Source organism: Eptesicus fuscus, chromosome 10 (genome assembly GCF_027574615.1).
Source record: "Eptesicus fuscus isolate TK198812 chromosome 10, DD_ASM_mEF_20220401, whole genome shotgun sequence".
Classification (NCBI taxonomy): domain Eukaryota; kingdom Metazoa; phylum Chordata; class Mammalia; order Chiroptera; family Vespertilionidae; genus Eptesicus; species Eptesicus fuscus.
Genome location: NC_072482.1, coordinates 56,904,429 through 56,921,933, shown reverse-complemented (window position 1 = coordinate 56,921,933; position 17,505 = coordinate 56,904,429).

The window sequence follows — 17,505 nt, the reverse complement described above, 5'->3', positions numbered from 1 at the left end:
GCACACGTACTTGCTAATCTGCCAAATAAATCTCCGTTTCCACTCTGCTTTAGTGGTTTTTCTGTATTAAAAATAGACAGATAGAAGAACCATAGCACGTCCAAAATGCTGCTGCTTAATCCTCCTGTGCAGTTTTCTCTATTGAAGGTGTATACCTTTAAACCGATTTGATGAGCTGTATCAGGTTTTGACGTCAAAGGGGCTTCTTAATTTTTAATCACCTTGTTCAGGAACAATGTTTTCTTGGTTGCCTCCCATTTCTCTTTTATATGGGGAAATTATACACATTTTTACTAAGTTGTCAATTCCTACCTGAAGTTCTACTTTCAGTTTCATGCATGCATGGCTTTATAAAAGTGGGATACATTTTATAAAGCAAGATCCAACAGAGATTTGGCTATATCCAACAAATTCCTGCTGTCAGATTTTCCCTCCCCACTCTGTTTGACACGATGGAATCCCTTTACGAACATGTACATTCAGACCAGCATGCTGCATACTCTAGTTGTGAAAACAGTATCCATGTGTTAGCATTGAAAAGAGGGGACTCATCATGTGGTATTGTTCTGAAGTGAAACCTCAGTGATGAGACAAGAATAGAAGACTGTCCATGAATTATCTCAATATTTTGAAGGCTGTAGCATCGGGTGGATGTTTCACTATTGCTGTGGGATGGCAGGTTTGCTGTGATGTATGTGGGTCTAATTCTGTGATTTTGTTTTTGATGGCAGATGTTATACTAGTAGGAATAATATTCAAGTTTGTGCTTGTTTTAACCCTTTGCACTCGGATGTCGAGTGTGACTTGACATGGTTAGCAGTAGAATAAAGGAATTGAAAAAAGCAAGCGAGTGCAAAGGGTTAATATCCTTGGGGTGAAAAGGAATATATGTAGAATTGAAGGATTTTGTATTTGTATTGTTAATTGATGCTGCTCTACTTTGTACTTGATTTCAGAGCATCACACCTGAACAGACAAAGAAGAATAACAATTATTTTTTAGCAAACGTGAGACTGGCTTGCAGTGTTTCCGGCATGTGGGGAGTCTCTAGACACACAGGGAAGGGAAATTGGGGGGGTCGCAAGCTAGGTTTTCACTGGTAGGATATTCTTATCATTTCTGGAAACCAATAATGTTTTAAATGTGTTTTGTTCCAACCCTTTATGCACAATCTGCTGGCTTTAAATATGATGGAGTTAAGTAAATTGGACATGTCTGTGACAATTGCAAGATCTGTCATACTCTCATTTTTCTATGAGTCAACAATTTAAACATTTTAAATCTTTATCATAAGTTCAATTGCAGATTCTACTTTCTAGTTCCATATCAGGCTGGAAATCTTTAGAATAAAAAAAATGCTTCAACATAGATTTAGTTGAAGGGTCTCAGTGACATGCACCAACAGAGTATGGATAGTCCATGGGCAGTGAATGTTCAGAGCACATGTCCAAGCAACTAAAGCAACCACACTCCTCTCTTAAAGAAATAACTAGCCATGAGAAATGAATTTAGCAAGACTTTCTTCTATCTAAACCACCCCAAAGATTACCACTTCTAGATTAATATTTTAAATATATTTTAATCATGTCAGTGTACTGATAAAATAACATTAATGGACTTCCATTGTCTAAAGGACGATGGCTATGTGTCATACTAATATTAAAGGTCTTTATTAAACAGGCTGGTGAAGATAATTCCCTAGGTAGAGTCTCTGGGTCTTAGATTTGGGTTTCTACTGAAAAGCACCTGCAATTATGGTGTTTAGCCATTGGGAGAATTTCTTAGTTATTGTCAATAATTGCTAACATTTTCGAGTATTTATTATGTGTCAGTTATTGCACTGAGTGCTTTACTTGCATGATCTCACTTATTTATCACAACAACACTGTGCAGCAGGTTTTATTATTTTCCCAAGATGAGACACAAATGTATTAAATTTCCCTAAGGTTGCACCGGTCAGTTCAATGCATCCAATCTGACTCTAGAGTTAAGAGTGATCAAACCTCTAAACTGTACTGCTTCCACTGTGCCTTATTTTTTGTATACACTGTTGGATTCTGACTTAGGGCTAACCTCTTGAGCTTGCTACCTTGGTTGGTCTGTCTGTATGACTTTCTGATTGGTTTTGCACCTGAGCCCTATCTCACATCAAACTTGGCTTCACATTTTCTAGTTTTTAAACCATTCCACTTCTTCCAGATCCAGTGTGACCTCTACTTCTTGTTGGGGATGCCCTCCCTGACAGTACCTAGAAAAGAATTATATTAAATCACCTCTGAATCATCAACTTTACTGACCTTTTCTTTCACTTGCGCAGAAGTCTAGGAAATATAACCTTAACCTTCAATTGAACAAATTCCACTTTGGTGACATTTAGAAACAGTATTATTCTGGTTCTTCTCCTTCCTTTCTAAGGGGCATCTTTATCTGTCTGCAGGCTCCTATTTCCTTTGTCCCATCCACTCCCACAACTTGTTATCATTGTTGGATGGATGATTCTGAAATTTGGGCCAACTTCCAGAACCTATCATGCAGTAGCATGCTTTTATTTTGTCAGATGGCTATTTCTACCTTGATCCCATATATATATATATATTTAATTCTCACCTGAGCATATTTTTCCATTGATTTTTAGAGAGAGTGGAAGGGGGGGGGGAGGAGAGAAATATCAATTCAGTGTTTCTGTATTAAATATAGAGAGACACACATTGATTGGTTACCTCCTACATGCACCCCAACCAGGATGGAGTCTACAACTGAGGTATATTCCCTTAACCTTAATGGAACCTGGGACTCTTCAGGGGAGAATGCTCTATCCACTGAGCCAAACCAGCCAGAGTGACTTCATATTTTGTAACCAATCTTATAGTTCCTGTATGGATGCCTCTTCCATCTGCCCTAAATCTCCTCTTCTTTTTTGACCCCCCCCCTTTTTTTATCAATGTAAATTCAAGTATGTCAGATATCTGGACTGCAGTTTTATTAGGATTTTATTTCTCTGTATTTCTTTTATTTAATGACTAGAGGCCTGGTGCACGAAATTTGTGCATGGGTGGGAGGGGTGTCCCTCAGCCCAGCCTGCACCCTCTCCAATCTGGAACCCCTCGAGGGATGTCTGACTGCCTGTTTAGGCCCCATCCCGGATCAGGCCTAACCGGGCAGTTGGATATCCCTCTCACAATCCAGGACTGCTGGCTCCCAACTGCTCGCCTGCCTGCCTTCCTTATTGCCCCTAACCGCTTCTGCCTGCCAGCCATATCACCCCCTAACCACTCCCCTGCCAGCCTGATTGATGCCTAACTGCTCCCCTGCCAGCCTGTTTGCCCATGACTGCCCTCCCCTGCAGGCCTGGTCACCCCTAATTGCCCTCCCCTGCAGGCCTGGTCACCCCTAACTGCCCTCCCCTGCAGGCCTGGTCCCCCCCAACTGCTCTCCCCTGCAGGCCTGGGTCCCCCACAAGAGCCCTTCTTTGCAGGCCTGGTCGCTCCCAACTTCCCTCCTCTGCCAGCCTGGTCACTCCTAACTGCCCTCCCCTGCAGGCTTGATCACCCCAACTGCTCTCCCTTGAAGGCCTGGTCCCTCCTAACTGCCCTCCCCTGCTGGCCATCTTGTGGTGGTCATATTGTGTCCACATGGGGGCAGCCATCTTATGTGTGGGAGTGATGGTCAATTTGCATATTACTCTTTTATTAGATAGGATTATTAGATAGGATAGAGGCCTGCTGCACGGGTGAGGGCCAGCTGGTTTGCCCTGAAGTGTGTCCCGGATCAGGGTGGGGGTTCCCTTGGGGTGTGGGGAGGCCTGGGCAAGGGGCCTGTGGTGGTTTGCAGGCCAGCCATGCCCCCCGGCAACCCAAAGGGAGGCCCTGGTATCTGGGATTTATTTATCTTCTATAATTGAAACTTTGTAGCCTTGAGTGGAGGCCTGGGCCTGCCAGGGTGTGCGGAAAGATTGAATTCCTCCATTGCCAGGGAAACCCAAGCCTCCTGCTCACTCTGTGGCTGCAGCCATCTTGGTTGGGTTAATTTGCATACTTGATCCTGATTGGCTGGTGGGCATGGCTTGTGGGTATATAATTAATACTTATTCTACTAATAGTATGTACTAGATAGTGTTATACGTTTTTACATGGATTATTCCATTTAAATTCTTGACTTTATGAAGCAGCTACTCATTGTTTGACCCACTTTAGATATAGAGAACTCATCTGTCATACAGCCCTGTTGATTTCTTAGTCACGAACTTTCCCGTATCCATCCCTTCAGTCCGTGCTATTAACAGCAGTATTTTAGGCGACCCTGCTAGCGGTTCTCAACCTGTGGCTCATGACCCACAGGTTGAAAACCGCTGCTGTAGAGCCTAAGACCATCGGAAAACACAGATATTTACATTACGACTCATTAACAGTAGCAAAATTACAGTTATGAAGTAGCAATGAAAATAATTTTATGGTTGGGGGTCACCACAACATGAGGAACTGTATTAAAGGGTCGTGGCATTAGAAAGGTTGAGAACCACTGCCTTAGATTGTAAATAAGAGAAATGACAAAAGCCAACCCAATAATAGTCATCTTGTGTGAAGCAATCAAAATATTACCTAAATTTTTTTGTCAGATCAGGGAAAATATATGATATATATATGGGTGTGCTGCAGAATTTTAGTAATTAGTTTATATGTGCCATGAGATGAAAAAGGTTGAAAATCTTTGCTCTAGACCTTCTTCCCCTGAACAAACCATACTGCATATGTTCCAAGGGTTATTCTTCCTAAAATATTGCTTTGACCATGCTTCTTTCTGGTCCCAAGACCTTTCATGATTTTGCTTATTTTTTGTATTACAGTCTAAAAAATTTCCTCATATTCAAAGCCACCACTTATATTTCCAAACTTATTTTCTATTGCCATGCATGAAAGCTTAGTCAAACTAATTTCTTCTAAGATTTTTAAATTTTCAAATTATTTATTTTCATTCTTCTTAAGTTAATTTATTCTTAGAGTGAGAATGCCATTCATCTCCCTCTCCCTCTTCCTCTTGTCTCTGTCTATAACAATCTTATACAACATCAAGGCTGGGTTCAAATGCCACTTTGTACTTTCATAAGTACCCAAACAAAAGAAATGTCCCTTTTCTAAAATTTCCTAGGATATTTGTTTGTACAAGTCACATAAAACCTATTTGTTGCCTTGTTTGTGGTCATTTTTTAATATATGTTTTTATTTATTTTTTATTTTTATTTTTTAAAATATATTTTATTGATTTTTTTTTACAGAGAGGAAGAGAGAGGGATAGAGAGTTAGAAACATCAATGAGAGAGAAACATCGATCAGCCGCTTCCTGCACACCCCCTACTGGGGATGTGCCCGCAACCAAGGTACATGCCCCTGACCGGAATCGAACCCGGGACCCTTGAGTCCGCAGGCCGACACTCTATCCACTGAGCCAAACCGGTTTCGGCTGTTTTTATTGAGTTCAGAGAGGAAGGGAGAGGGAGAGAGAGATGGAAACATCAATGATGAGAGAATCATTGATCAGCTGCCTCCTGCACACCGCCCACATGGGATCAAACCGACAACCTGGGCACGTGCCCTGATGGGGAATCGAACCCTGACCTCCTAGTTCATAGGTGGACACTTAACCACTGAGCAACACCAGCCAGGCTGTGGCCATTTTTGTATCACATTCCCCATGTTCTCCTCTTAGGATAAAATATATATTTTTATGGCAGGAATACTTAGAAAATACTTGACTGGAGGAATGAGTGAAAAATCCCCTTTATGTTTATATTCTCTTGGTTCTTAGCTCTTGGGAGGCATAGTTTACATTTAGAACTTGGTAAAACTGAGCATTTTTATCAGAGAAAAAAGTTCCTCATGTTGTGGTGACCCCCAACCATAAAAAAGGGCAGGGGCAGGTTTTGTATAAACTTCAGTGCATTTCTGAATTGGCTTTAGGATCCCCTAAAGCCAATTCAGGTTAAGAAGCATTATGCTAAGATAAATAATCCAGTCAGAGAAAGACAAGTACCATATGATTTCACTCATATATGGAATCCAATGAAGAAAATAGAAACAGACTGACAGCTGTCAGAGGGGATGGGGGTTGAGAAAAACGGTGAAGGGATTAAAAAAAAAAGGAGGAGGAAGAGGGAGGGGAGGGAGAGGTCCTCATAGACACAGACAACAGTATAGTGATTATCAGAGGAAAAGGAGGTTGGGGAAAGGGATAGAAGAGGGTATGGGGGGAAAATGGTGATGGAAGGAGACTTGAGTTGGGATGGTAAAAACATAATACAATACACAGATGAATTATTATAGAATTTCATACCTGAAACCTAGGTAATTTTATTAAGCAACTAGAGGCCCTGTGCATGAAATTAGTGCATGGGGGTGGGGTGGGGGTTGTCTCTCAGCCCGGCCTGCACCCTCTCACAATCCTGGACCCCTCAGGTAGGGTCCTTAGGCCTGGCTGGCAATCAGGGCCTATAGGTGCATTTTTCCCCTCCGGGCTGCCGGCAGCTGGCCCTACCCCCGCTGCTGCCACTGCTTGCCATCTGTGCAGTGTTGCCCCCTCTCCCCCGACACTGGTCCTCTCCCTCTGCAGGTGGCAGGCATGGGGTGCGATCGCTTGGCTGGCCTGGGCCTCCCTCTGTGGGTGATTGCTGGTCAGCCCCACCCATCCACTACAGCGCCGCTGGTCGGGTAGCCTGGGCCACCCTCTTTGAGGTGATTGATGGTGGGGCTCTGCGATTGATCACCGTGCACAGGGAGGCCCTGCCCACCTGACCCTGGCTCCATGATCAATTGCCAGGCAGAGGGTAGTCTGCACCTCCCTCTGGGGCGATGGCAGGGCCCCCCAACCAATTGCTTCACACCTGCCTTGGCTGGCCTGGCGCCAGTGCGTGTCATAGCGTGGTCGTCTGGAAAGTAGTCCGGAAGGTTGTCCAAACAGTTGTTTGGTCGATTTGCATATCATGCTTTTATTATTATAGATGTCACTCCAATAAATTCAATTAAAAAAAAGGAAAAAAAAGAAACTGAATTTCTTTCATCCAAGTATTGTATGGTCTGCAGTTAGGCAGCATAACAATGAGGGTTACCCAGGCTGGGAGTAGTCCTTTCACATTTCTGTGTCCAGGTTTCTAAACTATAAACAACAACACCCTGTGAGCCTCTATGGGATGTGAGGTAATGATAGAGCAATACATCAGCAAGTGTTTGTTGGCACAGAATTCAGGATTCAGGATACATGCCAGGTAGAGTACTATATTAGAGATATGGGAAATTATAAAGACAAAAATATAAATCATTCTTTCCCCAGGAGGTTATAATTTTTATATTCTGATCAGGAAGAGAAGGGAGAACTTCAGCCATGGATGTAAAACACACTTATACTTTGTTATATCCACTCTATAATCTTTTCTAGGATCGTTAGTGAAAAGGGGCAATGAGGTTACTAACCTTGTCAGTGACTGTGTCAAAATTATATGTGATGTGCCTTCTTCCTATACTAGCAGTCCTCACCCGTGTTCTTTGGAAAAAAAGCTATAGTGATTTTGAAGTATAGATGTAACCATCAGCCCCACTATCCTATAAATGCAGGGGGATCAGAAGATGGACCAAAATTCAAGATAAGGAAAATAGAAGGTGGAAGAATAATTTGCCTGGCCCTTTGGGACCCTGTGGTGTCATTAGTGGCTGTCTGTAGAGCTTAAATCTGTAGTATGGGATTTTTCTGGATCTTGTGCTAGCTTCCTAGTTATAGCCACACCATTAAAACCTTGATGGTGAGCCAAGGGCTCTCTCCTTGCATTGCTTCTTTCAATTGATCCTGATCAAGAGAGTGTATTTGAAGTTACATTTCTAATGCAAATAATAATTTACAAAATTCAAGTGTCTATGTGAATTCATCTTAACTTCTCTTTGTAAAGGCTGAAGGAGATAGGTATTATGGGAGGCAACATCCTAGAAGGGCAAATTGAATAAACAACCAGTTATACTAACATGCATTAAGTTCAAATGATGGGCTACACACTAGGTGTGGAGATCCAGAAATGAGTAAGACATAATTTGTGTCTTCAAGGTGGTCAGAATTCAGAAAAATGGGCAGACATATCAACATATAAGACTCTTATAAGAGCAGTGACTGCTACTTTCACTAGCCATTGTGGGAGCACAGAGAGGGAGGATCTCAACCTGTGTGGGTTAGAGAAGATTTCCTTAAAAGAGCCACCCTTACCATCTCTATCACCAACAGAATTCATTTGCTAAATACCTAACATTTGTGATGTTATGTTGATGCTTTATAGATAGACATATGTAGCAGGGATTCTGATCCTCTCTAAGACCTCATAATTTAACATAACCAGAGTGACTTAAAATAAAATGTAAGACAATACAAGAACAGATATGTTTATAGTGGTAGCAGTTGCTCAGAGTTGTCTATAAAAGGCAGATAAGTCAGTGTGTGTACGTATTCATTCCTTAGTTTCTTGAATCAGTATACAAATAAAACCCGAATTAATGCAAATTTTTATGATTTAATGGAGCCCATGGAAGGACCCATGGAAGTAGGTTAAACCCATTAATTTATTACACATAGTTCTCTGCAGCTGCTTTCATATAGGAATACCTTTGCTCTCTGATGAACTAATATGCATGAGAGAGAGTTAATGTTCCCTCCCTAGTCTCTGTGGCAATCTATCCCACTGTCACATCTTTCTTTTGAACTATAACATTCTGAAAAAGTAATTGTAATTCTTTCTTCTATTATTTCACAAAGGTTGTACTATCAAGCACTTTCCAGGATGTATATGTTTAAGATTTGGCTTCCGTCCTCAGATTGTGAACTATTCAGATGCTATGATAATGGACTTGAGAGTCATCTATGAGCTGGTGATTCTATTAATATGAATAATGGTTGTTCTAATTTCTAGCTATAGTGCTTTTAGTGATTGCGTCTTTCCACACTTCTCCTGGTAGCTGAAACTTTCTAGTTAGAGAATGGACCTTTGACCCATTCCCCAAGGGAAGTAACAAGTATGCTTAGAAACTTTCATTTAAAATGCAAAATATGGGATAATAGAACGGCGATATATGTAATAACCACATGGTTCCAATTAGACTTTAGAAAAAGAACACAAATCAGTGATGAATTTGATTTTATTTTAGAAGAAAAGATTTGTAAACTCACCAACCTATTGTCTTAATGTCACATTCCATTGTTTATAATTAAGTTGCAGTTTATAATTCTTTTGCCTTAAGAAACATAGTTTGCTTATCTATATCTATCAATCCATCATCTATATATCATCTATTATTTATCTCATTGATTATCCTATTTGAATATATATATTCAAAATAATAGGTAATAATATATATTTATATTTAGATATATAATATATAACATTATATATTATATATTATATACAGACATTATATATAGCTATATAGATATATAATATATATATATTTAGATACATATTACAATTTCAACCATGTTACAAAAACGCAAATGCATGTTAGTTATTCCTATTGTCCTTCCCTCTTTTCTGCTAATTTTGGAATTTTCATTTGTGTTGAAGCTCATTAGAAATGAATGAAATTACACATTCAATTCTACAGTGTGAAATTACACATTCAACACTCCAACCACCATATGAAGAACATGATGGTAAAAAATTTCTTTCAAACAATATATCCCTTGATATAAACGTGCTAGGTCAGTTTCCTTGCTATATTTTGCAAATGGTCTAATTCAAATGCTTTCTGGAGCAGAACGTTGTTCATTTGACAGTAATTGTGACTGATTTTCATAATGCACTGATGTTAGTGTGTCAAATCTTATGCAGTTAGTTCAATTCTTAAAATAGATTAAAATTGGCAATAATTGGGATTTTTTCTCCTTGAAGTTAAAGAAGGCTCTCCTTCTTGTTATGCTTCATGTGCAATATACACAGTGCTTTCTTTAGCATCACTTAAGGGGACTCTAATTTTTCTCTCAAATTTCAGCCAGCTTATTTTTATCATTTTGTCAGTTTCCACTTCAACCCCCATTTTGTCCTTGAATTACTTGTGAAAACTCAGTGTGGAATTAAATGCAAGAAAAAAATTGTTTCAACTTTTTGCCCTTCCTCTTTTAAGAAAGTGTTTTCTCCTGCCATGAGGACTATGCCTAAAGCATGTTTTTCAGATTAATGAACAATAGGATATAAACATTGCAGTTCCATTAAAAACAAACCTTTTGTTTTCGTCTTCTGAAGGCCAGTTATGTCATGTGTATATTTTCAATAAACTAAGTTTAGAAGATCAAGGTGTTAGTATTTAAACCAAATCCAGAAAACCAAATGTAGATTTGTACATATTGGTTAATAAAATATAAGTCCTAAAAATACTCTCTCCCCTGCCCTATCACCCAATTTTATGCACTCTTGAGAGGGTATAAGAGTGGACACAGCCCAAGTGGTGGCAATAGGGCAGGACAAGTTGATGCAATAGAGACACATGACAGGACTCTATTACAGTAAGTAATGCAATTCCAGAAATAACCTATGTGGAACGTATTGCCTCTGCTACACATGTCAGCAAATGGACTTTGATTGATGACGTCGCAACACAAAACCACATACTAAAACTTGATAAAATTATCATGACAGTGTAAAAGTGTACACATACTTGCCAATAGTGTTAGTAGCCTTTGTAATTAACAGTGGGCAAAGCACGTATATTCTATGTAGCTCAGGCCTTACAGATGTTTGTAGTTGCTGTCATCAGCATGTAAGCAAGCAGAAAGGCATGACGGATCTGGCAATCATCACTTCTGAGGGGTGGAGGCGTTCTCTGGAGGGTGATTATCTACAGATAACCACACCACCTGGAGTTGCCATACTGCTACTTTAAAAATTCATTAATGTGGGAGAAAAACGTGTGCATTTGTGCCTGAAGAGGAAGTGAGCAGTTTAGAATACTAAACAGTGATATCTCTGGCTATGGTTTATACACACAAGATCCTATAGAATACTCACCTACAGGGAGTCCCCTCAAAATATATACTACATGCTCTAATAGCTGATAGCTCAATTTTGAAAAGGAAATGGATTTTAATAAACACTGTCTTTATTCAAAGTCTGTATATATATTTTGGGATACCCTTTATAAATTGAAATACTCTGTCATTTAAACAACTTCATAAACCTAAGAAAAAAGACCGAACAAATGTTCACTTCATTTCTGTAGAAGCCTTTGCTGACAGTGAAAGGGCAAAGTTGTGAGGTTTTAGATTGTTCAGAGAAGTGGTTTGATCTCATGTAGAAAAAGTTGGCTACAAATTCTTGTATTTGAAAAAGTGAATTTGCAAAATGAAGTTAAAACATATGGGCATTTTTGTTTGCTCACTTTTGTTGATTGTGAAACTACTTTTTAAAGAAATTTAAAAGAAAGAAAAGCATGGACCATCACAAAACATATACAATTTATTTCCATATTTCTTTTATTTAGCACGTAGAGAGTTTAAAAAAATATAATTTTGAAAAGAAACAATTATAATAGCAAATGCTTACAAATAGTTTATACACTTTCTACAACCTAAAACAGTTTTTCTATAATTAAAGGTCAGTCATCTATATATTCCTGTGTGTGTGTGTGTGTGTGTGTGTGTGTGTGTGTGTGTGTGTGTAAAGTTTTAGATGCATGTAATTACAATAATTTTATATTTAAAAATTATTTACTCAGTCTGTTAGGCTAATGATACTATTATTTGCATTGATAAGATAGACCCTCCCCCCCCCATGAAATTTAGAGGTTGTTAAATATTTGGATCTCTTTTGCAAAAATTGGGAATTAATTCAGAGATTGGAAAATGATAATGCCTAACATTTTTCTTTAAAAAAAATTATAAGCCTTTTTAAATTTTTCTCTCTATTCTTTTTAGTTTTAAACATAAAGCAAATAGTAATACTTCATTTATTTTAACCTTGAATTTCCAAGTTAAAGTTAGTTAAGCATGCAGAAACATTTAAACTCTGTGAGGCCTAAGGCTATGCCTGTCTCATTCACCATTGGTCTCTCATAATACTGGTTTATCTTTAAGGAGAGGTTACTTTGTGCCAATGTTGTTTCTAGCACATTCACACACAACGTCATGTTTGGTCTTCTTGACCATTGCTTTGTTCTGCCTCAAATAGCAGGATTAAATATTTTAGAGACCCTCAGCACTGAGACAGATTATAGTAGCTCATCTATTCTTTGCTATATGGAATTCATTAAAAAAAAAACAAAACAAGAAAAGTAAACTAATGAAGGCACAAATCTTCATAAATACTGAAATTAAGTGTTTCCATATTTAAAAAATTCGAATTTCTCTGATGGCCAAATTCCTCAAAGTTGAGTTTTACTCATTTTAAATTCCCCCCTTAGCTAACATGCTCTATATGTGCTTAATTTGCTTCCACAAAATTAATCTGTGACCCTCGGTGCCTAGAACAGTACCGGAGACATAATTTAGTGCCAGCTGATATGGTGACAAAAACAAGTGTATTACCTTGCCTCTGTCTTCACCTAATTGGGAAGTCAAGGCATACACATTCTATGGAAAGCTTAAAAATAAAATAACATTTTAAAGGAATACCAAGAAGAGCTTATTTAAAAAACAGCATCCATTTCCAATTTCACTCATTTGTTCATTCTTTTCTTATTTTTATTTTATTTTCGTTCAGTTTATGTATTGTTCTATGCAGGGAGTTTGGGAAAAGGGCATATAGAGCCCATGCAAGGAATCAAATGATTACAAAATAAATGAAAGAAAATACACACTCCAAGTCCTAATAAAATTCACATTGTCAGCATCAGCAGAGTAGAGTGAAAAGTGCCCCCACAGAGCATTCAGAGCACTGAGTTCCAGTCCTGACACTTAAACTACTTATCTGTCCTCAGTTTATTTACCTGTAAAATAATACTCTGGGAGCAGGTAATATGATACCGGTGGAGATCCTCGCTTTAGCATTTTTTTAGTCTGTCCCCTTTCCTCTTTTAAGTTATTTCCCTCTTCCAGAGATATATTTCAGAAATACTGGAAATACTGACTTATGAGAAATTGTCCTAGGACGTTAGCGGTGGGAGAAGTCAGGGGTGTGCTATAGCTTTGTTACAGTGAGCAAGGTGGGATGGCAGAGTCGACATTCGAACTGGGTCTTTTAATCCATCAATTATCATCACATCTGTAGGTAACATTTATCACATTTATAACATTAGTTCAGTGCTAGTCAGTGTAGGAAACACAAGCAAGAAGATACAGACCTAGACTTCATTTACACTAAGTGAATTTTCCAGAAAAGTAAAATTTACTTTTAAAATATTGCTTCTGATTTTCTTGGTATCTAGCACTCAGATAAAACCATTAATAACTTCATGATATTTTAAGTAATTTATAATTTATTGGGAAAAATAAAAAGTTATTTCTATTATCTTAATCCAATACAATTTATTTGTCCCTTGGATGATTGCTTATTCAATAATGTAGTCTAAATTTCATGTTGGAAGAGACATTACTGCATCCTAAATAGCAGAGTTTACTATTCTATATCATTTCCAGAACATGCTTTGCTTCAAACTTTTGGTTTATGGGCTTTTCCTCTCAAGAGAGTACTTTCCTGAGTGTGTTCTATGAAATGTCACATTGTACAATAACTTTTTCCCCCAGCTCTTGCAAAGGTGATTATATAGTCTATGGTTCCGCCTGGCAAGTTTTTCTTCACAGTTCATCCCTGCTCATGGTGAGCATGATAGGCCATGAACAGCTCTGCTTTTAATGGGCATTACTACATTTCCTCAGTGACTGATTTTTATTAGTTTCTAAAGATAACAGCGTATGCATGCACACACGCTGATGTTCCTGAAGGGCATTGTGATGAAAGATTAGAATGCTTTTTTGCGTTATTTCTGATCAAAAAGCATGTCTTAGAAAGCATGGATGCATTTAGTTTTTTGTCATCCTAAGAGTAAGATCTGTTGACATTGTTACTTCTCACTCAGCTTCATTCATTCTTAATGCCAAAGTCATCCTGTTTGGTCAGAAAGGTTGAGGTCATGAGGGTTATAGATGGCATAAAATTCAGGATATTCAGGATGTAATGCTAATCTAGAAATTATCAAGTAGCCCATGCTTTAATCACAGATGTTTAATGGCCAACCATGGAATTAGGTTCAACTCATAACAATGCAATACTCAACCTGGGGAACTGAAAATTAACACAGTGTATAGGTCTTCACTATATTAATAGCAATAGAGAAAAGAACAATTCTGAGGTTTGAACAAAATTAATTCAGCTGCACCTGGAAAATTGTATATCCTAGACTTTCATACACATATTGGCAGCAATGTAGAAGAGAAAAAAAATCATCAGGCCTAGAAAGATTGGAAAATTGAGCCTCCACAGCATCTCTCATGGCTAGTAAAACAGATTTTTCATAAAAAATTTTTTTCTTTCCAGGCAAGATTATCAGAGTTTCATCTTAGACACTGAAACCCGAGGGATGTTTTAAAACCTCAATTTTAGTTTCTATGATGGCTTATTTGTGCACCTACATCAGTCAATCTTAGTATAATGTATGAAAACATTGGCCTCAGTCAGATCCATGTGGAGTCTGTCTGCAAAAGTATTTGGCTTCCCTTTGGGGCCTGGAAATCTTACCTTAAATGGATGCTGTGTGCAGTACATAAGGAACAACTTCTGAATGTCATGCTCATTACAAACATGTATGTGATTCTACAATAGCTGGATACTGTCCATAAAAGACTCAGTGGTAACATGAATAAAATGCTCAAACTGTGGGCCTGGTCCTCAAGATGTTGATGGTCTGATAACATAGGATAACCTTCACCGTCCTCCAGGTGATGGGACACGATCTGTGTAGGGAAGAAAATGGTACCCAAATAGCTCTAGCTCTTAAACTTGTCAGTTTAAAGCAGCATTTCAGTGGGCCGAAAGTCAAAGTCTGGGATTCACAACTTAAAAGTTCATTGAAGAAGAGTTTACTAATGATTATGGAAAAACTATATGACAGAATTTCATATAGTTTCTTTTTCATAGGTTTTATTATTTGTTACTTTCAACACCTAGGTAAGAAAGGGTCAGGATTTTCAGATACAAGTGTCAGAAATTTCAGCATTATTTTGCTTATATTAAAAAACACACAAACCATGCTCATGACTTTCAAGTCTCCTGCAGTGTTACTGAACCACACACAGACTTAGATGTCAAACTGCCTACTGGAAATTTTTACTGGATGTCCTAGAGGTACCGTTTTGGAGGCTTTGTTTGGAGGCTTTGTTTGTATAGACTGCCATCAGCTTCATTCCAAGAGCAGTTTGGAATAGTGTTGTAGGATTTGGAAAACAAGAGTGAGATGAGTTAGAAAATAGTATAACTTTAGCCACATTTGCTTAAGTGTATTTTCCCTCTTGCAAATTATTTATGACTTTTACTAATCTATTTATTGGAGTTTTAGTGTTTTCTTTTTTATTAGTTCTGAAAATATTAATTATTTTAATCATGTTTGCACTAAATATTATTTCAATTATATTTGTGTAATTATCTTAGAGAATTACAAATTTTATATTTATGTATTATGTCAACCTTTTATTATTTTATTATATTGGTTTTTGGACAAACATTTAAAAAACTATAAGACATAAATTTATTGTGGTAAAATTTATATACAGTGAAATGACAAAATTTACATATAGTCTGGTTACTTTTGTTTAATATAATGGTCCAATTTTTTATATTATTGTGTATATTAGAGGCTAGTTTTTTTTTACTGACAACTTGTCTTACACTATAAGAGTACACCACAATTTTTTTGTATATCTTTCTACTGATGAACATTTGGGTTGGTTCCAATTTTTGATTATTGGAACATTGTTATACACAACTTATACAAATCTTTGTGCATGTGTCAGCAATAGGTTCACTCAGTGTGTGTGTGTGTGTGTGTGTGTGTGTGTGTGTGTGTGTTTTCATTTGTTTTGGATATATAACTGAGAGTGAAATTGCTGAATCATATTATATGTTTAATATAATAAGAAACTGAAAAGTGGAGAGGAGGCGGCAGACTGACCAGGGACTTCAAATCTAAGGAATGATACTGTGGTGCATTCCCTAGGGTTTCATTTTTCCCTTATATATCAAACACTTGGAGTTAAAGAAGCCAGCAAACCAGAAAGTCCTATGGGCATAGACAATAAAGACTTAACAAAATCCCACTTTATAGCTAAAAGACCAGGAAAAGGGCAGCTTATCAAGACAGAATACTTTTAAACAATAACAGCTCTACTACAGCAGAACACCACAAAAGAATCTGTGGCTCTCATCCCTACCCGTTCCAGCAAACACTTGATAAGGAGCCTTGACTTCCATCTTCATCAATGGGTGCAATGCAGCAAACTAATCCACACTCCACCCTCTGCTGGGGTGGTGCCAGAAAGGTCCAGAAAGGAGCCAGCATTTTCCTTTCCTACCTGATAGAAAAGAGCAAACTTCCTCCCTCTTCCCTTGTTATATGGGTGGAGACTGCTTTAGGGAGCACCACCCAGCCAAGATGAGGTGCCCCTCCCCCTAACCACTGGAGGGTGTCAGAAGAATCCTAACAATGAGTCAAGACTTTAACCACTTCTTAGCATCAATGAGACTGCCCCTGTGTTGTCTGCAGAGGCCACGTGGAGAGCAGGAAACTCCACTCTGCCTGCAGTAATGATATACTGCCTTGATATATATATATATATATATATATATATATATATATATATATGTATATATATATATATATATATAGTATCTCTCTCTCTCTCTATATATATATATGTATGTATATATATATACACACATATATATAGATAGATAGATATAGATATATCTCCCAACCATTATAACAGCTATACAAGAGATCTCACAAACACTATAGATAACACAAAATAATATTTAAAAATGTTTAACCTATAGTAAAGTGAAAAAAGAAAACAAGAGAGGTAAGAAACAGAACATCAAAAAACTAAAAATAAAATGGCAGATATAAACTCTATCAATTACTACATTAGATAAATATAGTCTAAATATGTCAACTAAAAGATAAATGTTGTCACAGTTAATTAAAAACCTTGACCCAGCTATATGCTGTCTTCAAGAAATTCACTGCAAATATAACAATACAGGGAGGTTAAAAAGAATAAGATGGAAAAAGATATATCATGCAAATTAACCAAAACAAGCAGGTCTGGCTATATTAATATCAGATAAAGTATACTTCAGAACCAAAAATTAAATTTTCAGAGATGGGGTGACATTATACAATGATAAAAGGGTTAATCCATCAGGAAACATAGCAATTCTAATGTGTATAAATCAAATAATAAAGATACACATTTTGTGAAGCAAAACTGACAGAACTGAACAAACAGACGAATCCATAATTATAGTCAGAGACTTCAACACCCCTCTATCAATAGAATGAT